The sequence below is a fragment of the Lepeophtheirus salmonis genome, chromosome 10 (assembly GCF_016086655.4).
Source record: "Lepeophtheirus salmonis chromosome 10, UVic_Lsal_1.4, whole genome shotgun sequence".
Classification (NCBI taxonomy): domain Eukaryota; kingdom Metazoa; phylum Arthropoda; class Copepoda; order Siphonostomatoida; family Caligidae; genus Lepeophtheirus; species Lepeophtheirus salmonis.
The window spans coordinates 18,485,985-18,510,820 of record NC_052140.2 but is presented as its reverse complement, the minus strand read 5'-3'; the positions used below and the strand labels follow the sequence as shown (position 1 = coordinate 18,510,820).

Genomic DNA, 24,836 nt, shown 5'->3' with positions numbered 1-24,836 from the left:
AATTATAGCTAGAAGTGAGAAAATAAAAAGATAGCTATGACTTTAGGACTGTTGAATGTTAAAAAAATATAGAACCATTTAGACAAAAGACTGAAAGGGGGGAGACTAATTAAGAATGAATTCCTAGGACTGATCCATATAACATGATGGTAATTACTCGTAAACTGGTAAAATAAAATAAAATATTATGAGCCTTATTTCTGGAAAGTACTTATGTACAGAAGTTTTGACTTAGCTAACAAAGTAATGTTGATGACGTCATCATAAGTCTCAAAGACACAGCAATAATATATTCTTACGATTACGACAATATATATTTATGTTCTTGTGATTATTTTTCTTCCTACATTCTTCATTAAAGGATGCGTAAGCAATAAAAATATATGAAATGGATTAGTTACATACAAATGACGTCATAATATTGATAGAAACATAATTGAGTTGCAGCATATCAGAGTCACCATTACTCCGTAACTAAGTTGTTTTAAACTTAATATTTTATGCAATTAAGATGATATAATTACAAATTTGCAATAAAATAAACGGATAAATACTCACTATTACCCAATTCTGACGTTCAATCATCCATGTTAACCTGTCTTTAAAAAAATTACACAGCCCTTAGCCCTAGAATAAAAATCATCAAAAACTAACATGTACTTTAAATTTAGAACAATATTTTTCTTTTTACTGACAAATGATTTTTATGACATCAAGGTTTAAATGTCTATAAAGCTTTTTTTCTACATGGATTAAAATATTGAGTAAAGATTAACAATATTTTGTTTATTTTTTTGACATGTTTGATATTTGAAAGCTTTTAAAATATCGAACTTATTGTGCTTTTTAAACACTCAAGTTTGATTATACATATGTACGTATAAACTATTTTTTTCCCCGAAATTTTACATAAGCTAATTAGTTTTAAAAACTTACTTTTAATACAATACAATCATTAGTGCTGTAACACATCCTTGAAATGCAGTTCACGCTTTTTTTTTTTTTTTTTTTTTTTTTTTTTTTTTTTTTTTTTTTTGTTAATGCTCTATTTTAAGGTCAGATAGAATTAAACCTTGAAGTAGATATGAAGGAATTACAATTACTCCATCAGTACTAGAAAAAGTCTACAAAGTTTATACATAACATATATTTCCTTCTCTACAATAATGATAATACCTTTTATAAAAAATCTCTCTAGTTTGAAAGATATAACTTCTACACGCATTCAGTACACATTTTATGCAACTCTAAAAATGAATACTGGGTGTAGAAAAAGTAATGAGAAATTCTAAAATATAGCATTGAAAAGGTGTTGTGGATTAAATCTTTAATTCCAATTATTTTTGAATAGCTTTGATTTAAACCTTGAATGATGTGCATAGTGTAAACAAAAACTATCTAATATTGCGAGTGATGCAAGAAGAGGCAATTTTATCTGCACCAGAAGGACCAAAACCCAAGAGTGAAAGACCCACCAAAGGGAAGCCTGAAGACATCATGGAATCCTTTAAGCTCAGCACAATGATGAAGATGTCAGAGTTCGCCAAAAAGAAGTAGATGTATTATATGTAGGTGGTCGAGGCTATCCAAAAGGTAGGAGGAACGTCGTTGAGAAGAATTGAGAGGCCACTCCTGTCCCAACGTCGTAACGACTCCGTCTTCCGCGATGTCAACAAATCTCGAATGATCTGAAGCATAACAGCAACCTGGTATTTTTTTTTCTCTAATGAAAAGGCCTTTACCGTTGACTCCGACTACAACTAGCAAAATGATCGGGTGGTATGCCTTGGATAGGCTAACAAAAGCATCAGAATAGTCACTTAGACCAAACATCTGGCCTCTGTTATGATGTTGAGAGCTGTGTAATCAAGTGGAGAAAAAATGCCTCCAATTTTGTTTCCTGTTGGATACTGGTTACCTGCTGCCGACTACTTGATGGTGTTGAATGAAAATGTAGTCCCATATATCACCAAGACGATGAAGAAGTACAACAAGGTTACGTAACTATTTCAGCAGAACGGAGCTCTGGTCCATACAGCTAATATAGTTTAACAATGACTAGGCATAGTTGGTACTCCAACTAGTATATTGTAATTAGAGTTGTAATTTCTCAGCACTTTTATCGTGCGGAATTTGTTGTTCTTGATAGCAAATTCAAAAAAATTATAAAAATATTTATTTTCTTTTTTTAATTTGTTTGGCGCTTTTTTAAATGGTCAGGATAAAATGAGAAAATTACAGAGTGTAATTAATTATCAAATTATGGCATTTTCATTCAATTTGGATGTAGGTATTCAAACATTAGTTTTACTGGGAAGGCTGACAAGAATAAATACTCCCTCAAGGGTTTAAAGATTATAGGAGGGTCATTCCTCATATTCGTATTAGAATTAGGAGTGAGGTTAGTTCTGAGTATTACTTTCATATTATTAAGGTCCTTATGCGTTTTTGAGACTTACACTAATTGAGTAGTTTAAGAAAAACATTAAATTGTAAATTTAAAAATAGAATTTCTCTTAATTATTTTGATGTTGTTTTAATCTGACCTAGGCTTTGGAACCAGCAAACTCAAGATTAATATACAATATTGTTATAAAAGAATTAATAAGAGGTAAGTGAGCAAATGAAATATCCTTGGTACAATTATTGCATCGATATTTTCTATTTTAAAATACACTAATATTGAATTAAATGCGTTCATTTTACACTAATGAATGCAAAAAGCATAACAAATGGCTTCAAGTGGAGGAAAGACTCATTTTAAACCTTAAATTATACATGGAAGATACATCGATGCTATAATATATGTACAATGGCAAAACTTCTGCAGGGCAAATCTTCCCAGGGCTGCACTGCCTGAGGCGTAACATCTTAGAATCGTTTGTTATAACCCATTAAATATTTTCTTAATTTATCTGGACCATCACGTATGCTTCTTGAAAAATTGTAGCTCTATGTAAATACGTAATATTTATTTTGGATAAAAGGATAGACATCAATATTCTCTTTTATTTTTATTAAATACTTTTATTATAAAAAAGTAATTATCCTCCAAAAATATTATACAAATAAAAATACCTGTTTACAATAAAAAGTGCAATTAAAAAATGAAGCTACAGTAACCAGACCAAAAAATACAAAAACTAAAGTAAATTTAACTAATCAATTATTTTAATTGGAATCTGATATTTTTATTTAGTTTTTTAACTGATATAATTTGATGTTATATATTTATCAAGCATACAAAATATCCGATATACATTTCTATAAATATTTATTGACCTTTTGGAGTGATGCAAAACAGATCATACTTTATAATGCATAGCCTTAATGACAATGATTTTCTGCAAAATCCTCTATTTCCTGCTGTGTTAATAGTTTGATATATATATATGGAGCATTACAAATAAATCTGGAATATTTTTTTGCATTTAATGAATTAACTATGTTTTTCTGGAGTATATAATTAAAAGCCTTTGCCAACAGAACATTATTTAATTGTATTAGAAGCCTTTTCTGCAAATAAATACAAATATTATTTTACACATATCATTATTTAGCTTTTTTTACAGATTTCTCTTAATATCCCTACAGGGTATAACTAAAAAAACATAATTTTTGATTTATCTACTTTAATCTAGCTTAAAATGGTCATTTTTTAAGATTTATTCAAAAAATAAAAAATAAGTAGGAGACACAATCATTGATAATATATCTCATTCAGTCAAGCCTCCGTTTGCATCAATAATGACATTGAGTTGGGTCTTTAGCAGTGCACAAGCCCAGGAAACTAGAGCTGGATCAAAATTCTTGCATTTTAGGGTCATGGAGTTGATCAAGGACTTCTTGGTGGTGCGATAAACTCTACTATATATACTATATGGTAGCTCTACAGGGTTGTTCATGTAAATCCGGATTACCTTTCACTCCATCCTGATTAACAAAGGATACAAGCAGAGTTTTGAATTTTTTTTACAAGTTCTAATAGTTAAAAAAAATCAATTTCTGTGTCCACTATCTTTGCCAATCATTCCCCCTATACGAAGACCTTGAGCACGTCCACGGGGGATACTTTTTCCCAGTTTTTGATGATGGAGGCCTACGTGGAGTCCATGCTATTTTTTGAATTTGCAAAAATCTTCCTCTCGAACTCCCCTAAAAGAATAAAACCAGTGGATTCATATTGTTGGAGTTAGAAACCAGGTCTTGGGGCCCCAAATAAATGGAGCGGGGATCAAATTGTCGCCAAAATATTTTATTACAAAAAATAACACAAAATATACATTTTTTAACTATTTTATTGAAAATTAAAACTATGACGAGTATATAGGTATAGAGTAGCCATTCATTCGATATAATTACCGTTGTCATCAATAACGGCCTCAATAAGGCCTCTGACCCGGCTGCAGGCTCTTCTGACCATCTCATTGTCCATGTTGCCGAATACCTCCTTGATGGAGTCCATCAGGGTAGCCTTGGTGCTAAGGGAATGTCTGTTGGTATGTCTCTCGACATAGCCCCAGACAAAATAGTCCAAAGGATTAAGGTCGGGAGAGTTAGGAGGCCACAAATCCTTGGTTACGTCGTCATAACAGTTTTTGGTTAACCACTGCATGGAGATTTTGGACACATGGCAGGGTGCTGAGTCCTGTTGCCACACCTACGGCCTGTCTCCAGCCTTCATGGACCTGGTAGGGCAATCCTCAACCATCTTCTTCACCTTGTCGACAAAGTCGGTGTCCCTGACCTTCCTGCCGGCGCCCTCCTCGTTGGGTGCCCTCTTTATAGTGGCATCAACATCCCAGGTGTCCTCTAGCATCTTATGGATACGCTGAACAGTCCGTAAATTCACTCCTAAGGTTGAAGCAATCGTTGAATTGGAGATTTCACCTCCATTATTAACCAATGCCATGACTACGGGGGACCTCGAAAGCTCCTCGTTCTACTTATAGCTCTTTATCTCCTCATATGATGATGTCATGATGCTAACTGAACTACGTATCGTCAGCTGACAAGAATAGCTTTCCTATTTGGTAATTGTTTTTTATTTGATAATGTCGTCTTTAAGTTATCAAGGTTTAAAGTAGGCGACAATTTGATCCCCGCTGCCTGTAGCATCTTCTCTTTTTACAACATGTTTTGGGTCTTGCAGGTCTTGTAAGAGGAGCCAACTTTTGTTAAAACTGGGACACGAGAATATTTGCCCTCAGCTTTTATCCAAAATATCACTTGGTCAGACAGAAGTTTACATTAACTGTGGGCACCCACGCTCTCTTTTGGTTCAAAGAAGACTAGACATGACACTGCATGATACTCGGCGAAAACTAGCTTTTAATGACATGTGGGACATTACATCTCTCAGTGGCCAACCATCAGTCGTTCATGATGCTGTAGGTTCTGTAGACAGTCCATTGTTTTTCATCCGCATAAAATATGATTCGGTTACTAAGGGAATTAATATTGTTCAGCTATTTTCTTTTGAAGGGAGCCAAAAATTCAACAGTGCATTTTTTTATCACTCCATGACTTATGAGCTTCTCTCTTAAATGCTCCTCCTCCTTCTAGCAGTTGTAGGCTATGCTCTTTAGATACCCGGACATCTTCTTGATGTATGCTGGGATATGTCCCACGCAAGCCAATACGACCGTTGTATTTCTCAGGGTCTGTTACATTATTAATACTTGAATTAAATTTGGGCAACTATTTCAATGCTAACGTTTAACTTTTACTTAAAAATTGAAATAATGTAGTCAAATGCTTTCCTCATTGTTCAAGATGTATTTAAAGATGCTTTGATTGATCTGAACGCCCCTTTAGATAATATAGTATGGTCAGAATGAGGAATGCGGAAGCAAGGAGGCCAGATATATCCTAGACACCCAGTCATAGTAGCGCTCCTGAGGCCTGTCCAGAGTTGTTTTGGAGGTAGGCTTGAAAACTTCTGTTGTTGACTCCATATTTATGTTTTGGCTAATAAATTTAATTGTATTTTTCACCACTAAAAAAAAAAATAACACATTGCAAAATTTTGTTATCATATATGCCATAAAATCCGTAATTTGGCTATGGCACTCTTTCAATATAATTTTTTGAGCAAATTAAAACAACTTTATGTAATCTTTCAATAAGCATTTTATTCATAGTGTTATTAGATTAACAGTTATTTTATGTTATACATATACCTTAAATTTTTGGAATAACATATAACAAGTCATATATTTTAATGATTAGCCATGATACCATTCTTATTCGAGAACATTTTTAATTCATGCCATGTTAACAATTTGCAATAAAGACTACCGGAAAAAAAATGTAAATCTAAATATAATTTTTTTATTCATCTTGTTTCAAATATTTTTTTTTGAGTTTTTAATTGAAAAGCATAGCCTAAAAAATCATATAAAATTATTATTTCAAACTATTTACAAAATCATATAAAATTATTACTTCAAACTATTTACAAAATCAGATATTATTTGTTATAATTATTTTTATCTGGCAAATAAATCAAAATTTATTTGTTACTTTTCCCACTGATAAAATAATACAAAACTATACAAACGATATACTGTTTTTTATTCGATCGTTTTTTTGCAAGAACCTAGTACTTATTCGTTGCATATCTGTAAATCTATATTTATCAAGCAAGTTTGACTTTTGTGATGTTTACCGATGCTTTATTTTTATGTGTAAATTGGAAATGCGTGACAACTTGATCAAGGAAAATAATGTTTCATCGATGGTGCATGTCATATTAAAAATGAAATAAATGGGGGAAAAAATATTTAGATTTGAAATCCTTTGCGTTCTTTAGTCTGCAAGTTTTTATATTGTTTTCAATCGGAACATTGTTTTATTTTTTTCAATATGATTAAAACAAAGGTTTTGATTGAAAACTACTCCTGCTTGTAAATTATATACAACATTTAATTTGAATAATAAATTTATTTAGAAGACATACCCGTTGGTGCATTGAAATCTGATCATTTACTAATTCCATAATTAAGAAAGGTTGAGCGATTGAAATTAATTCATAATTTTATATATTAAAACATATGCAATTAGTTTTATAACAAACTATACCTGAGTTTTCTGGCGTACGTAAAAGTCGAGAAAATAACACTTGAACGTGATAGACAAATTTATATATGCAAACTCTCTTAGTAGTTGGGTGTCGTCAGAACAACCCTCTACGCCGTCACCAAGTTCGAAACGTTGGAGAAGAACAAGGGATCTTCTCAAAAAGAGCAAACTGGACCCAAATTAGTTATAGAAACAAATCAGGTCAATTTCCTCAAATCCATGAGGGTCCATGCAATAGATATCGAGGCTTCACACCTTACTATCGAGATAACTATATAAAAAGGGTGTGGAAAGAGCCTTGTTAGAATTAAAACCCCACTTTTGACAACAGTAATGGAAGAAGCCTATTCCCTCCGTTGCAAGACTCTTATTAATAAGTCTTTTGAGTACTTTTGTAATCTTTTCTGACACTTTTGGCCCCCTTACAGCCCCGATATGGCAACTCCCTAAACTACACCTTTTGGGTACATGTCCATGGGATGGCATGTAATGTCTTTCATACAAACACCGAGGCCCTTAAAACAACTCTAAGCCAGCACTGCGACGCCATCACAGATGACAATGTCCGATGCGGGTGCTGGGCCTTACATCGTACCATGAAACCATTATTGCCACTATTGGGGGCTACATTAATTATTAAGAGAGCTCAGACGCACATTTATTGATAGTTTTAATTTTGTTGAAATTTTATAGTTAATTAATAAATTATGTTCTGTTTCAAATTCAAGGTGTTTAGATCTTATTGAATTACTCGGAATCTACAACTTGAAAATATTATTTCAAAAGGTATATTTTAAAACTTGGTAGATGATACAATGATTCATTTAAGGCATAACTCCTTCTAGGATTGAACTACTAGATGGAGTTATTGAAATATTCAAAACATTACGCCAAAGATTTATCCTTTTTTCCTTCTAAGATCCAGTTATATTAAAATATAGTGTATGTATTCAAATTAATACTAACTATTGCCAATAGTCTTTTTCCAACTCCACATAAAACTCCGCTACTCATAGAAAACCACATTATCAAAGATTTTATTAAAGCCTTTGGTGGTTGTTTATATTGTCAACATCATTTGATCCTTGAAGAGTATTTTTGCTATTAGGAAATTCCATAGCGACTACAAGAAAATATTATTATAAAAATATATATAAAATATAAAAATGCAGTTTCCTGATGTAATAGTGAAACTGCATTTTTATATTGGGAAAATTGTTTCTTATTTTTCACTCCATACGGAACAAAAAATAACCATTCCTTCTTGTAGTCGCTAAACCGGGTTTTCTCAACAAATGTACCACAAAGTGCAATGTCATCACCAATAAAGCAGGGCTAATATAATATTTACATTTTCATTTACCATTCTGAACATGGCTCTCTCCACTGTGTTTAAAAATGAACTGATACAGGTGTACGCGTCTAAAACTGAACACTCATTTAAATTTTACGCCATACACATATTTGTGATTTTATTGGGTTATAACCGGTTTATACTTCGAGGCAAGGGTCTTGACTAGTTATAAACAAAACTCCAGAAAAATCTAAATAGCAACAGTGAAACAACAGCTGATAATATGGAGAGACGTCGAGTCGCAATTTTGGAACTTTCTGGACGGGGAAAAACTCCCACTGAAATTGCCAAGGTTCTGAACTGCAACTACACCACCGTTTACATCCAGCGTGGTAGCCAAAGGGACTCCTGAGGCGACCACAAGATCTAAGTCAAGGTCTCGAAGGTCGGACTAAATGTTTGCTGTCAAGAAAAATTATGTCGATGACAAGAGAGGCAAGGTCACCGTCAGTGGCCTCTCCAGGGAGTTCAACGTCTGCAGAAGGACCATGGACCGGCTAGTTAAGAAAAATCTTAGCCCTAAGGTCTACAAGAGAACCCCTCGTCAAGCCCTCATGCCTGTAGACAAAGATGAAACGCCTTGCAAGGTCGAAGATTCTTCTCAACAAGCTTAAGAAAAAGCCAGCCGATGTCGTCGTTTTGTTCAGTGATGAGACGCCCTTCAGCCTAGGCTAGATGTCGGCAAACGACAGGGGATTTTATCGGGCGTAGAAAAAATAATGAAAAAACAACCTGAAGACAGGAAGAGCTCCACAAGAACAAAAAAAAAGGGGAAAAAGACCTCTAATACTTTAAATTTGGATATATAATTGTCAAGCATTAATGAAATACCCAAGAAACATTATGGTGATGTATGATTTATATTAGTTTATAGCATCTCTTGGAAGAACAAACACCAACTTTCAGCCAGAATGGTCTATTTCGTTCTGTTTGGCTTTCGTTTGAATCAAGGAAGTGGAGTAGTTTTTGAAAAATGGACAAAAAAGTATTATGTGTTGTGATTAAACATTACTTTTTGAAAAGAAAAATGCCTCAGGAGACTAAAAAGAAGCATGATAAACATTATGGGGACTTGCATCTTTGATTAGAATAGTTTAAAAGGGGTTTCAAAAATTTTAGAGAGGCAACATGGGCACAAGTTACGCTGAACGTTCTGGACGCCCTTTTGAGAAATCATTGAAAAAATCCATGATATGGGGATGGACGATAAAAGAGTGAAGGTGCTTGAAATTGCTAGTGCTGTAGGCATTTCTAGTTGGAACCATATTTACATCAATTTTGTGACCACAACTGTTGTGATGTGAGCTGGTGCATTTTCGTGTCGCATAAGGACTTTTTTGTCGGTCAATTGTGGGCGTTTTTCTTGTAGCTCAGTTTTCGAACGGTCCAATAACAATGAATAAAATACACATGCAATAGTTTTACCCTTTACGGAAAGACTATGAGGATTATTCCATGCAAATCCAAAAGACAGTTGCCATAATCTTTCTGACCGATTCCTGTATTCAAACCAATGCCAACCAGAAGAAATAGACCGATCTAGCTGAAAGTTGGTGTGTGTTCTTCAAAGAGATGCTACTTATATACACGCCTGGTTATCAGTGGTCTCCAAGATAGCCAATATATTTTAATTAAAAATCCATACGGGGATCTAAAATTTAAGGATGTCCAATTGGAGGGGGTTAATAAGTTTTAAACAAACATAGACAGGGGGGAATTGAACATTTTCTGGAACGACATAAATGTATAACTCCAAACCAGAGCTCGATTCTTCCTTATTTATTTAGGAAATGTAATTTGACAATCCCAAGTGTGTGTTGAGTTGTAATAATTTTAGAACCGCTGGCTTAAATCCAACAATTTATTTAAGTAATTATGAAAATCAATTATTAAGGAATGGGAATGTTAAAAAGAAGAAACCGAAAATCAACTTGCTAACCTTAACAATTTGAAAAATGTTTTAGATGAGAGAAAGAATAATGACTCATGATGTTCCATTAAATGATCTACTATCAGCTTTGATAAGAGAGGAAAGAGAAAAGGATATAAACAAAGACATTTGAATAGATTTAGGAAAGGATGCTCATTACTGAGGAAATAATTATTAATGACAACTACTAGGGCAAAGAAATTCCTTTTGTTTACTACCAATTACAAATTAACGGGCCAACTAAAAAACCCGACGGATTTACATCATTGTAATTATGTGTTGTACAACATCGAGATAAAATTATTATTCCCTACAAATTACACAATATTTTCAATATAAAAAAACTTTATCCAAGTAATATTATGCTTTTGTGTGTTTAATTATAGAAAGCATAAACAAACTAAAAGAGTAGCAAGTTTTTTTCCAAAGTATATATTACTATTTTTCCGTAATTGATACTTTTTTCTGGGAAAAGTACTGTTAAAAATATACAAAATGTACACGGTTTAAACACTCCGTTAATTTATTTTTGTTTACAGTATCAAAAATAGAAATCTTAAAGGAGTCGACATCAGAAATATATAAGGAAATAATTAATTAACTTTTTAGTAAAAATAAGGATTATAACTTTCTTAGTAGTAAAGACTTCATTATTCTGAGTATTCCTTTGATCAAAAGAAACTATTATTTTCATATTTCCAATATGATTCTTAAACTTTTTATTTTTATATTCGTACTAACGGGAGATAGGGGCTAAGTTGGGCTACGAAGTATCAGGCCAGTCCACGGGCTTTGGGGTATAAAATAGGAAAATCTGTAGACTAAAGATTATCCAATATATGCTCATGAGAGATAAATATATTTAGAACATCAGCAAGTAATTCTTGTACTCAAATACCACACAATCAAAGCTCATAAAAATTTGTCCTGGGACAATTCCAAAAACAATGCCAATGCTGATTCCAATGACATTTCAGTAAAAATTCCCGATGCCGATTCTAAATTATATTAAATAATAGTTAAAAAATACAATTTTGCTATAAATTTCTAAGAATTACGATTGATAAAATGAACCGTGATTCCTTTACCCAGCGAGCTATTTCCAATACGAATTTTCCCGGGCAAATAATCCCACAGCATACTTTCAAAGGCAAATTTTGTAAAGCCGAGATATCCTACATCCTTTTACAAAATGGATTCCCCTAAAATAACAAATTGCATATGTTTAATACACTTTGGTACACGTTTAGTTTGTGTTCAATTTGTTTTTTCTCAGTTCTAGAGAACGTTATCTAATAAATAATTATTCAAAACTCAAGGAATGAATTAATATGGTTGTTTTTATAATTTGACGTATATATAACTTTTTTTCTTCTTCATAACTTAGAAAAGTGAGAAATCGTTAAATAATAATACATAAGAATGGAATCGTATATTAAACATTATTTTCCTGATGTTGATTTCACAAAAAACCAAAAAAAGTATGATTTTACATTTCAATTAATCATCCCATCATTAATAAAAGGCATTTTTTGCGAATTTTTACGTATTGATAAATATATTTCAATTTGTTTTATGACTTTTTGATCTTACAAAACAATTATTTTTTTCTTTTTCTAATGTTGGAGATTGGTCGATTAGTTAGTTTAGATCGGTAATGAATTCTTTAGAATTCTAAATAAGTTATAATTTAATTTAATGTCACCGACAATTGTATAATTAATTAATCGAAATTGTAATTGAGCAAAAAATTAAAATGAAATATTTAACGTGGCAATACGGCCCCCATTACATTAAAAGGTTGAACGTTCCTGATCAAGGATCTTCTTTGATGAGAAAGTTTGTGATTTCTATCTCCAATTTTTTTGAACTTCCGCATAGCTCTACCATATGTGAACTTTAATGCATTTGCTACTATAGTTCATACGAAAGAAATTTTAAAATCTTAGTAGAAAATATAAACCCTGCGTCATATTTAAGTTTAAACTGAAGATTGTTTTTAAACTTTTTATAAAAAACTACTTCGAAATGACAATGCCAACAAAATTATTTTTATTTCTAGTGAATTATAACTGAAATCGACATTGTTTCTTTAATATCGTCTCAAAATGGCCTCTACCCTTTTCCTAAAGGTTGTATAAGCCTTACAGATGAAATGTTCTGAAAGGTCAGCCTTGATGGTGGAATTCAAAGATTTTAAAGACCCGTGAAGCTTGTTGCAGGTAGTTCACTCCACCTTTACCCCGATGGAATCATTACAAGATTAAGATCTAGGAGTACAATTGTTCAAAAGAAGCTTGGCTCTATACAGCCTCTTTTCCGTTGTGAAGGGATGTTTATTTCTCTTTGATTCTGATTTTCTTTCCACTTCATTTTTACGATCCATTGGAGCGTAAACTCGCTCACATTTACTGTATTGTCCATACCAAGAATCGTTCTCAATTGATTTCTAAGAAGGCGGTTTTTGACACGCATAATCATGGATTTTCTTTTTACTGTTAGCTTCTGACCTTTACTACACTTTCTGGCGACTGTTCATTGGGTTTCAAATTGGTATTTAATGGCATACATGGTGGTTCAGCATTCATGATATCAGTTGGGGTTTTCTGGGGAGTGAGTATATCCAGCTCAATAATTATTTTACTTATTTTTTTTTTGTCTTTTAAATATACAAACAATATTTTAAAGTTTCAACAATTGAAAATGATTATTAGAATATAACACGACCTCACTTTTGTTCAAATTCCTATCAAAACTCCAGCTATGAGCATTCCTTTTAGTGTAAACCTAAATATAACGCATGGTGAATAACATCACAAAAAAATTATTCAACGAAATGGAGGGGTGTAATTTTGCTAAATCTTATGGAAATAAAATAGTTATCACTCTAGGTGGTATAAGAAAAAAGGAACCATGAAACCACATGGTTAACTTAGCTTGTTCCTAAATACTTGAGAGAAAAACCGTTTAGCTGGCATTACGTTTTATTAGATTAGCGGGGAGCAACAATGGTAATGATTACAAAACTGAGGTGTGATACTAGTGACACCCAGAGTGATTTTAGCCGATGCCCTTGCGAATATCTGACTTTTTTTATGATGATATGGAAAAATTATGCTGGTAGTATTGAAAATGTAGCTGAGAAGAAGATTTTTTTTTTCAGTTACACGTAGTAAAAATTATGCTGAGCTTAGTAACGTCACTTCTCTTCAGATACACAGCTGTTGCCGTCTAATCAGTTCTTTGTTAAGCCAGGGTTTATAGATATGTTTTGTCGTATAATCTGCTATAAACAAACCTAAAATTATTTCTTATTTAGAGGAGACAAAAAAAAAATTTGGGACTCGGGGAAGAAGGGAATTAACACACTTCCTATTCCATAACATCTAGCAAGAAAAGAGGCAAAACTTACACCAATATCGTTTTTTAATTCTGCTCTGAATCCAACGGTTATGAGCCCCAAACAAATTAAAAAATTTATTCTACTTCATTTATATGCTTAATTTACTTGATACTTAGATATTCTCTCTTCTAGAATTTTGAAAAAAAATTGTTAACATGTTACATTTTGGTTCCTATCCATATATGATACCATAATAAATAAATATTATAGAAATTTATCACCTGTTTACATAAATATAGTAATGCATTTAAAGGGGGGTACAATTCAACAAACTAAAATAAATTAATATACTCTACATGTAACTGTCGGATATTATTAAATTATAATGAAATTATGTTTATCTAATTTAATATTATAAGACATAATATATAATTTATGGAGTTGATGTTATATTTATATGAGAAACCTGCAACGCTTTCAAGGGGACTATATTTTCTTTAACTTCAAAAACTTTAAAGTTACTAAATAAACATCACGTTTGTCTAATAAAATATAAATTATTGTGAGAAAACGTAAATCATATTTTATTGACAAATTGAATAATATCTAATTTTGTGGAATCAAAGTAATTTCACTCAAGATTAATATTTTTGCAATAATGTAGTCAGCTTTTTATTGTGGTTGCTCTAAATTGTATCATTAAAATGATTCATAACTTTTTGCTATCGTTAATTATAATTTTATTATAACTGAATACTCCTTAATGGAATAAAATTTTAAATATTTTAGTGCTCATTATAAAAGGGTTCACTCCAATTCTAGTTGCATTTGTTTTTGTTTTTTTTAAATGTTAATCATTTTTATTATTTTATATATTTATAGTGCACATAAAGAATGTTGTTTAACATGAGTAGAGCCTTGAAGAAAGATCTGAGAGTGAACTTATTTGATCTATGTATAGTGATCTATAAGATAAATCTGAATATGCTAAAACATATTTCAAGTTAATAGTTTAATTCCTTAAAAGTTCTAGCTATTTTTTTCAACAAAAAATATTTTATGGTCTGATTTATTAAATTTCAAAGTTCAATTTTTTTAGACAATGGGTGCAGTTGCAATATTTTAGAGATTGTTGAATTTATAAACCAATTAATGGAATAATTACTGTGTTATATTAGCTAATATTAAGTTTAAACCATAGCAGTCACATGTATAAGATAAAGTTTCCCTTGTCTGAGTCAAACAATCTCTGAACAATTGAAACAAAAATTCAAAGTTCTTTCATCATTTAAAACAAAAACATTTTTTTTTTAAATTAACATTCCACCATTAAATTTTTATTCCCGTTATTGATTAATATCCAGTGTTTCAGTATTAAAAAAAATCTGTAATCCATAGTGGTTATTCTGTTCTGTGAAACCTTCAAATCTATTCAATCGGCATACAAAATACCTTTAAGACATCTATTGAAAATAATCCTGTTTATCAATCCAATTTTACTTGAAGAAAAATTGGTTCCAGTAATTTTCGACAACTACCACTTTTTCAGGTAAAAAGTTTTCCATTTTTTTGTCTTTTTTTGGTATCTGAGGTGACCCATAAGTCTTAGGAAAACAATTTAAATTTACTATTGTTCATAGATTAGTGTATTTTTTTTAAATTTGTATCATATGTTTCACATAACATCCATCTTTGCTCGTAGTTATATATATTTTTTTTCATAAACATGTTCTTGAGCCTCTTAAGACAATATCATGAAACCTTAGCGCGCCATCACTTCACTTCATTTGGAAGGGGAAAGATGAAAAAGGCCCTGAAACACCTCAATATGCGAAACCCTATATCCACTAGACGATCGAGCGGTGCAAAGAGACCGGGAGTGTTGATGACATTTCTTTGAGGGGTCGCTGGAAGTCCATGAGGATACCCAGGTTGATCGAAGAAACGAGGTAGAAGATGAACCGCAAAAAGAAGTATTCCATGAGGAAGATGGCTCATGAGGCTGGTTTGTCTCAAAAAAACTATCAGTAGGGTGGTTAGGGAGGACCTGAGGATGATGCCGTATCGAATATAAAAGTGGCAGCTTATCAGAGATGCCACAATGACCAAGAAGCTGATCCATATGAGAGTGCATCCGAAATTATTCCATTCTTGTACGCACTATTTTATCATTTGGAGGAACGAGAATAGCTGGCTTACAATCACCATAACAACCAGGTACATGGTCAGAGCATCAAGAACATTATCATGTACGAGCACAGTGTGTTCATAGACCAGAAGCCGCCCTGAGTAGGTCGGGATCCCCTCCTGCAGATGAAGACGCCCTCGAATTTCGTTCTTGTGTGTTTGAAGGTAAATCAACATGTCGATCTGGACATGTTACAGTCCCAACACTTCCCTGGATCTAGTCGCTGCACTGAGAAGGGTCTTACTGCTTTAATCAGGACGGGGCACCTTCATATACTGCAAAGTCTGTGCAAGAGTGATGCCAAACCTCTTTCGATCACATTGGGAGCAAAGAAATGTGGTCCCTTCTTCCTCACATCTCAACGTATTGGATTTCTCCATATCGTCCATTTTGGAGAGGGAGATTAGTGTGACTTTCTAATGCAGCATGGGACAACTTGTCAAAGTGAAGTAGCCTTCATTTTGAATGGAATTTCACTCTAGTTACAGTGGTATATAAATATGTTTCGAAGAATAACTATTTGTGTTCTTTCTTGGCAAATGATGTTTTCCTACGACTTATGGTGCACCATCTATTTTTTGGTTCCTCCACTTCTAAATCAGAATGATCTTCGGAACCTATAATTATAGAACAAATATGTTCAGGTGTTCTCAATTGACGTCCAGATAACAGGGATATTTCAGTAATTATAAAATCCTTTTTTTATTATTTTATTAATTATCAGTTAATACTTCAGCATCTGGAGGCTCAAAATAAACATTACGACCATTATCATAATGAATTTATCCCTAAAAATCAAAAGTTTTATGCAACTGGAGACTCTCAAAATTACGATAGATTAATAAAGTGTTGCTTAAAGACACTTCTTTCAATGCTCTAAAAAATAATATATAAAAAAATAGTTGAATAGCCTACTTTTTATTTTTCAGCATTTAACAAGATATGAAAATATTAAATATCTGTTTATTGTTCAAAAAACAATACAATACTGAAAAAAATAGTCCATTATACTAAAAAAATGAATATCTATTTTGATACTTCTTAATCTAGAAGACAATATTGATATAATTATTTCTAAAGTAGTGATTTTTAAGGAACACCGGGATATAATAGATTAACAGGTATTTAGAATCTCAACTTGTACAAGTACTTACTCTATTCCTAATGAACAAAAACATATTTTTCAAATTATAAGGGTTATTTATAATTATCTAAAAGCAAATATAGAAAATAACTTTACTTTAAAAGTACTTAGGTACCAATAAATCAACAAAACAAGCTTCTAATTTATAATTTCTTAGCATGTTTGATTGAGACATTTAATCAGAGCATGAGTACACTCAATAAATCCGGAGAGCCCTCCTGCTTAGTTACTAATTTTGTGAAAGAGCTCTTGTTCTTTTTTTTAAAGCAATGAGAGTACTTCCGCTTGAATAGAAATAAGTGAAGCTCATTTTTTTCGCTCGTATTTGAATTTGACAACTCTTTATGATTGCAAATAAATTCAACATATTGTAATTCCATGGGGTGCCGTACGATTTGTAAAAATCATACATTATTTGCAATAGTTTATTATATACTAAATGATTGTTTAAATTAATTTAGATTTCTCCAGAAATTTTTATATGTTTTTGGGTGCAGATCTTTATGCACAAAATTTTTGTGAACCTCTGTCTTGGGGAGGAAGTATATGACTTCATACAACCTCATTTTGTTAAGTCTGATAATTAGCTTGAGTTTGTATAAATGTCTCTTAAGTTTTTGAACTTATGCTTCCGTGAGGTTTTATAATTTGATATCAATTAACTACTTAAAAATATAAGAAAATCGTATTTTAGTTCGGAAAGTTCGTTTGGAAGAAAATAAAAATTTATCTTCCTTCAAGATCTATTTAAAGAAAATAGCTGGCAGTCCCTCTGAGGGAACCAATTTCTGAGTCTTTTTAAAGTGGTCTGCATCATCAGAGGCAAAATCGTTAAACGAAAACAGCAGAGAGTCACATATATAGCATGGAAAAAGGATACTAGCTTATGTTGAGATATAAGAAATAGAATAAGTAATAAAAACATATGTATATGATAAAAAAATCGAGCGATTTTATCGCTCTTCTAATATGATGAAGTTCAAGAATTTCGAATGCTTGCATTTAACCATTCAGATAAATTAGATAGAGTGATGATGTGAAAAGTAGTTGAGACCGTCAAAAAAAAAAAAATGATCATCAAAACATTCAAAATTATTATATTTTAGCAAGTTGAAAACAAAGAAGGCACTATAAATATTTTTTTTGGTAAATGTTTATTGTAATAATTATCATTTATTACCATGATTTTATTAATTTAGAGATGTCAATATGTTAATGAAGTATTTTTAAATAGATTATTTTATTATGTATATTAATATTTATTCGATTTTCTTAAAATTAAGCCTTTTAAATTATTAATGAAGTATTTTAGAGATTTTACAGAAGCCACATTGAAGAAGATCATAAATTTGTCAAATTGTATTCACACCACCTCTATGGTTTTTTTTGTGCTGTGGCTTCTACGCTTCCTCAGAAGGAATTTATTGTCATCCTTCAGATTTTATACCTTGGTAATAAGATGCTTGATGTAAGGAAGGATGCGATAGATCTCAGCATATCTCATTCCTACCTGAAGAAGCCCTAATACATTATAATTTTTTTTTTTTGCCTTATATCTCAGTTGTTTTTTGGACTGATGAAAAAAAAAATTTTACATGGCTTGTTTGTTTTTATTGATCTTATAGCTGATATTATCGGAAAAAAATATATTAATTATATTTTAAGTCTATGAAAGCCTTTCAATGTTTCATTCATGATTCTACATGATTTTAATATATTTTTATAACTCTTATTCAAGAAGAGTTTTGACTAATTTTGAAAGGATGATTATTTATTACAATCCCTTATATATATTGGTAAATTATAAAAAAGTGATTTAATGAATATTTTATAAAATTGCCAATTACATTTTTGACTCACAAATATCCTTCGATTTATAGAATAATATATATTATATTATAATTTCAAATTATTCATTGCCTAGTATTGAAAAATAATAAAAGTATATCTTCTTCTTTCATTGTTCAATATTTCTTGATCAATGTTGAAAGTTCCTTAAATTATTTTATTTGAAAGAACGGATATAAGAAATTACTTATTTCCTTTTTTGTAACTCAAATTAATTATGTACAAAGGGAGGGATATACATGGATATTAATTTACACATTCAATTATATTTGAAAATGAATACGTTTAATAATTAGTACTGATCTAAAAAATGATATAACGTATAAGTTACAGTTGATACATGAGTTTTTACATTTTTAATTATGAGTAGTTTGTAATTTATTTGACTCAAAACTCTATATAGTAAGAAAAAATATACAATTGAAAAAGCAAAAAATGTTCTTAAAAAATATTAAAAGAACTGTAAAATTACAACTCTATTAAAAAAAAATTAAATAAAGACATTCGTTTATTTTTACATATATATCAATAAGGATTTTGAGTAAACAACTTTGAATAAAACATTTTTTAATTTATAATACGGAGCTCTCAATATCTTTTTTTTTTTAAATGACTGTTGAAAATTCAATGTTTTAGTGCGACTACCTCCTGAAATAAGATATTCTTTAGTGTAATTCTCCTCAAATGAAACTTTTCTTCAACATGTACTAACAACATTTGATGATCAGTACTCCTAAACTCTATACATTTTACCAAAATGACGGGAGCCAGGTCTTTTGTATACTAAAAGAGTATTTTGAGGGTAATTAGTTGGAACTATAATGTTATTGTACATAAAGTTGTTTTTCAATTTTTCATCTTGAAAGGAGTTGGGGTCATCAATTTGAAACGGATGGAGATTCAAAAATATACATGACGCAGTATAATAACTTAATTTTTACAACCCTACCAATAACAAAAACAAACAGAAATAGGGCTCTTTTTATACATGGATATGCCTGCAACATTTCATTAGAACAATTGCATTGTTATTTCACAGTTCAAATATTTTTTAAGATCAAATAAATGTAAAATTGTCTTAACCTCGTTGGTGTAAGTAAAACCGAAAAATTTATATTTTCAAATTGATAGATAACATATGTACTGAAACAATATATCGTTTTCCTTAGTCGCTAACATGACCTGCCCATCTTTTTAAAACAAGCTTTTGGATTGTATACTAGTCTTGGAGTCAGGGCCAGGATAGATAATATTATCCCAATCAAACAAGCTGCAAAAATACTTTACATTCTCATACATGCCCAATATATTCTCACTAATCGAGGAATCGCTCATAGATTGAAATATAGAAATCAGGGACTAAAGACTCTATCCCAGAGTTTTATGTGAAAATCAGCCCAAGTTACTCATTGGATTTATCAACATTTCTGTTGATCCAATGTTTACTTTTTACTATAAAAAATCTTTGGATGTAAATAATCCTAATGATCACGCTCTCATTACACTGTTGTTTCAAATTTAGCTACACGTTTTTTCACACATGTTATTTACAGTTCATCCATAGTATCGTTCCAAAATACCAGCATGCCGTTTCTTTCGGGGATTATATAGTTGTAAAATACAACAATTGACATATAAGATTCAACAACAGGGATCAGCTAATTTATAAACATATCTGTGAGCAAAACATTGCAAAACTTATAAATTAATACATAATGTATTATAAAACTGTATATCAATAAAATTATTGCAAAATTATAAACTAATAATTTAAAATGAATATATTATATGATAATATTTTGTAAATATAATATAAAACAAAGAAGATTTTGAACGACCAGTACGTTACCATGAGGTAAAATGCATATTTTAAATTTCCAATGTTTAGTAGACCTCAATGGATTTTGCACAACAAAAAAGTTTGACAATGAGGTATTTAGAAATTGTATCAGAAAAATGCAATTTTGGAACAATAAATAGTTATATATTAAATATTTTAAGCATATGGCAAGTAATGCATTTGTTTAAACATTATTTTTAAATATAAACAGCCAGTTTTTTACAAAAAGTTTAATATGTAAGAAAAAAAGATTTGTTGAATGCATAATAAAAATTGAAGTAATTTATTACAATACTTAAATATTCTGAATCAAATAAGAATCTGTTGTTGATATTATAAATTCCATAATTTACTTTGGATACATGTAAAATGGACACATTTATAAAAATAATGCCCTTACATGAAAAAAAATCAAATCAAATCAATAAATGATAAATAATAAACTCTTAAAAAATGTAGCTATCTTAAAAATATGTCGGAAATTTCCACAACAGCGAGTTTACCAAACACCACTTACTCATATTTACGAGTAAAGGTGTTACAATTATGACCTGTATTATGCAAAAATGCACAAAGGAAATTTTATGTGGTAACTTTGAAAATTTAAATTTGTAACTTTTTTATTTCTACTAGCAACAGTAATTCCAATTTTGTTTGAGTTCCCCTCCAAAATATAAAACCAGTCTATCTGAATCAAAAAAAAAAGTTGTAGTATCAAACCAGATTAACCCTCTTGAACATACCCTTTGAAGTTTGGTTATTTCATTCAGATATACATAGTAATCATAATATGTATATATATCCTACTCTCGTATGTAAACTTAATTTTTCACACACCCATCCCCCCAAATAATGAAAATTAGCAACACCCTAATGATCATCTTTTACATCAAATTTTTAAAAAGTGAGAGAGATATTCCATAAAATGTATTTTAAAAAAAGTTTTATATCTGTATGCTTCAAAAATTATATTTAAACTATATCAAGTATATTATTGTAACCTTCTTCTGAATACTTTCTACTATTGCATCTCTACTATGAAACAAAATTGAATGTTGGTTCCTCGGCTCATAGTCAAGTAAATGTTCTATAGCTAATAGTTATTTGTGGAAGTTTTGGAACTTGAAACATTTTGCTTTAAGTTATTTTTGCTGATGTAGTTAAAGAAAGAAAAGGCTCAATCAGATGTAGTCTATTGAGAGCCTGTGAACAGAATATAACCTTTATGAATTCTAAGTCAATAAAACATCTTAAATTACAAACTGACTGATTAGTTACATGCCCATACTTTGATTAATCCCTTATAATAGCTGTACAAAAGAGGTTGCGGGTACATCCTCCGGAAGTTGGCTGGAGGGGTAGTAGACCTGGGTTGAGAGACGAAATATATCAATCCACGAAAAATCCACTGTAAATGAAAGAGTTTTTTGTAGAGGTAAAACTTCGGAGGCCATGTCCAGTAGTGTTTCTACTGATTGATAATAAAAATAGACTTTTGAAACCACAATTCCTCAGATCATATGGGATACCCAACTGTCAAAATTAATTTTTGGAAATAATATCCCCCCCCCCTTCTAGTTAAAGGAAGGAAATTAGCAATGTCCCACTCTTTATCTAGTAAATGCATAGATACGAACTACTTCGATGATAATCATTAATTTTAATCCTAGTTACAAAGCAGCTTTCAATTATATCCGAACAACAAATCGCCCATCATATTTTGCGTGTGACATCGGCACACAAACTTTATATTTACATGTTATCTCTCTAAGAATTAAACAATGAAGAATGATGAGTGCTTTTGAAAATTAGAAGCATCATTGTTGAGGTTTCCGCTACAAATGTCTTGCACGTGTCTAAAATCATACTTTCTATAATTCTATATACGCAAATAAAAATACAGACAGCCAGAAAAATAACATTTGTTTACTTTCAAATCCCAGAAGTCCTATATTTGAGGAATGCTTATTTGAGTTTACTAAGGAATATACTTTAACTTTTTAAGTCTATTTATAAAAATACCTATGTACAAATAGAGGTTGAAACCAAATAAAACCAGTTTAAACAAACAAAAAAGTAGAATACAAATTGAACTCTTTTGTAGCGTAAATATTAATGTCAGAGCTCAACATTGATATTTTTTAGTTTTGCCTTGTGTGATGTTTTCTAAATAGATTAGGAACAATATTTTGGTGCACACTGCGATCTTGTACCGCAGACCAATTTATTTTGGCTCAATCAACCAACTGTTTTTCTATATTTAAAAAAAAAAATATACTTTCATTGAATTATAAGTAATATTATTTTCAAAATACTTTTTATTATTGATTCTTATACTATTTTTGACATATTGTGGATAACATGGCTAAAAAAATGTTTGTCTTTAGAGCTGAACCAGTCATCTACTCATTTTCGCAGATTTTCGTAAGAAGTAAAGCGCTGCTGAGGAGGTGTGTGTCCCATCGAAGAAACAAGGAGATAATCTGACAGAGTCAAGTCAGGTGAGTCAGCCACATGTGAAAGTTTTCCCAAAATAAACATCTAAATTGTTTTTTTTTTTTTTTGCCTTCTATGATGGTGAATAATCATAAAGTAAAGTCACTTGATGTTACCTTTTTTAATATTCCAGTCTTTATTTACACAAAACTATACACAAATTGACCATAAGTTGTTGGCAGCGTTCAGTGTTAAGGGTTTTGCCAGGATTACGCAGGTCATAGCAGTCTTTCAACTTTTCGGTGGTTTTCCACGTTATTCTTTTCTCACGTCAAAATTGTCACTCGTGAATTTTATAAAACCCCTCGAAACACTCTAGTTTATAATTGAAAATCAATTAGGTCTGCAAATCGTATTTTCCATTACAAAATTGGACATTTTCAACGCTCTGTACTGTTTAATGTATGGTGGAAATGTAAATTTATCTTTGGCAAAAGTCAAAACAAATAAAATGTTGCAATGATATTCTTGGATGGCAACAACATTCACTGTTATTCCCAGCTTTCGGTAAATTTCAGTTTCATACTCACAAACATTGTATATATCAATTTTGTCTTTTTAGCTGATTTATGAGTTATATAAATATGATTTACAGAACACATTTAACATCAGATGACGTTATTGCAGGTCGATATTAACAGTTTCGAAATAAAGCTTACCTTATTAATCAGTATTTAATTGGTATTGATCAAATTTAATAGAAGTACCAAAGTTTTTATTAGGACAGTCATGGCAAAACTTTTTATAAGACCCAATTAGTTATGTCTACTCAAATCATATTGATCTCAGTTCAGTCAAGGATTTCCAGATCACTAATAAATATGTTATTTAGGATTTGCATAATTAAAGCGTTTTTCAAGCTAGTAGTTTATTCACAATTTGAGTTTCGTGGAGTTTTATGGTTAATGATTGGAGTATGTACTGTGCAAGCAATTGAATTATTTTACTCTACTTTTCTACGGTCTTTGTAGACACGAGTTTATCAAATTACAAAGCTTTTAATCATTCTTTTAAGGTTTTTATCTTATTTTTAACAATAAACCGACCAGTATTGACGAAATGACATCCCTGGTTTCTTTAATCTAAGTTAATAAATCCGAGTTTATCTGTGCCAATGTTTGTCAAATCCTCATTTTAGAGTGTGTGCTTCATATTTAAGAACTCTATGACTAAAAAAAACTTTGTGTATGAAATATGAAATTAGTACCAAATCAATAACAAACTATTTTGTTCGATGGAGCAGGATTTTTATAACTTTTCTTATTTCACCCATTAGTTTAATTTTGATAAATATAAAATACACAATATTTAAACTAAGAATAATAGAATAATCATAAAAGCTTCAGAAAAATGAAAGCATTGTTCAGATTGTCAAAAACCAAAAGAAACAAATGTACACGCCGTATTGTAAAGAATACTTAGAATTCTTTACAACGCCAATAAAAATACGTGCTCCCCATTTTTTATATGCCTTAAACACTCTGGTTGCTTCACTTAATTTCAAACCACATTTAATATATGTATTTTCTCTTCTTTTGGAATACAACGCAATGATCAATAGTTATACACGCTCGTTTACAAAAATAAGTTATTTTTAATCAATCAAACAA

The 24,836-nt window shown here is 30.9% G+C and overlaps 1 protein-coding gene across 2 annotated transcripts in view; it reads left to right on the top strand.

Moving 5' to 3' along the window:
- The window catches only part of LOC121125647 (dopamine D2-like receptor), a 161,614-nt gene that overhangs the window by 21,516 nt on the left and 115,262 nt on the right, over positions 1–24,836 (top strand). Inside the window, exon 2 of one of the 2 annotated variants that reach the window (XM_071891573.1) lies at positions 2,551–2,611. The exons of the other annotated variant lie outside the window; for it this stretch is intronic. The gene's annotated coding sequence lies outside the window, so the exon portion shown is untranslated. The remainder of the gene's footprint in view (positions 1–2,550; positions 2,612–24,836) is intronic. 2 annotated transcript variants of the gene reach the window in all.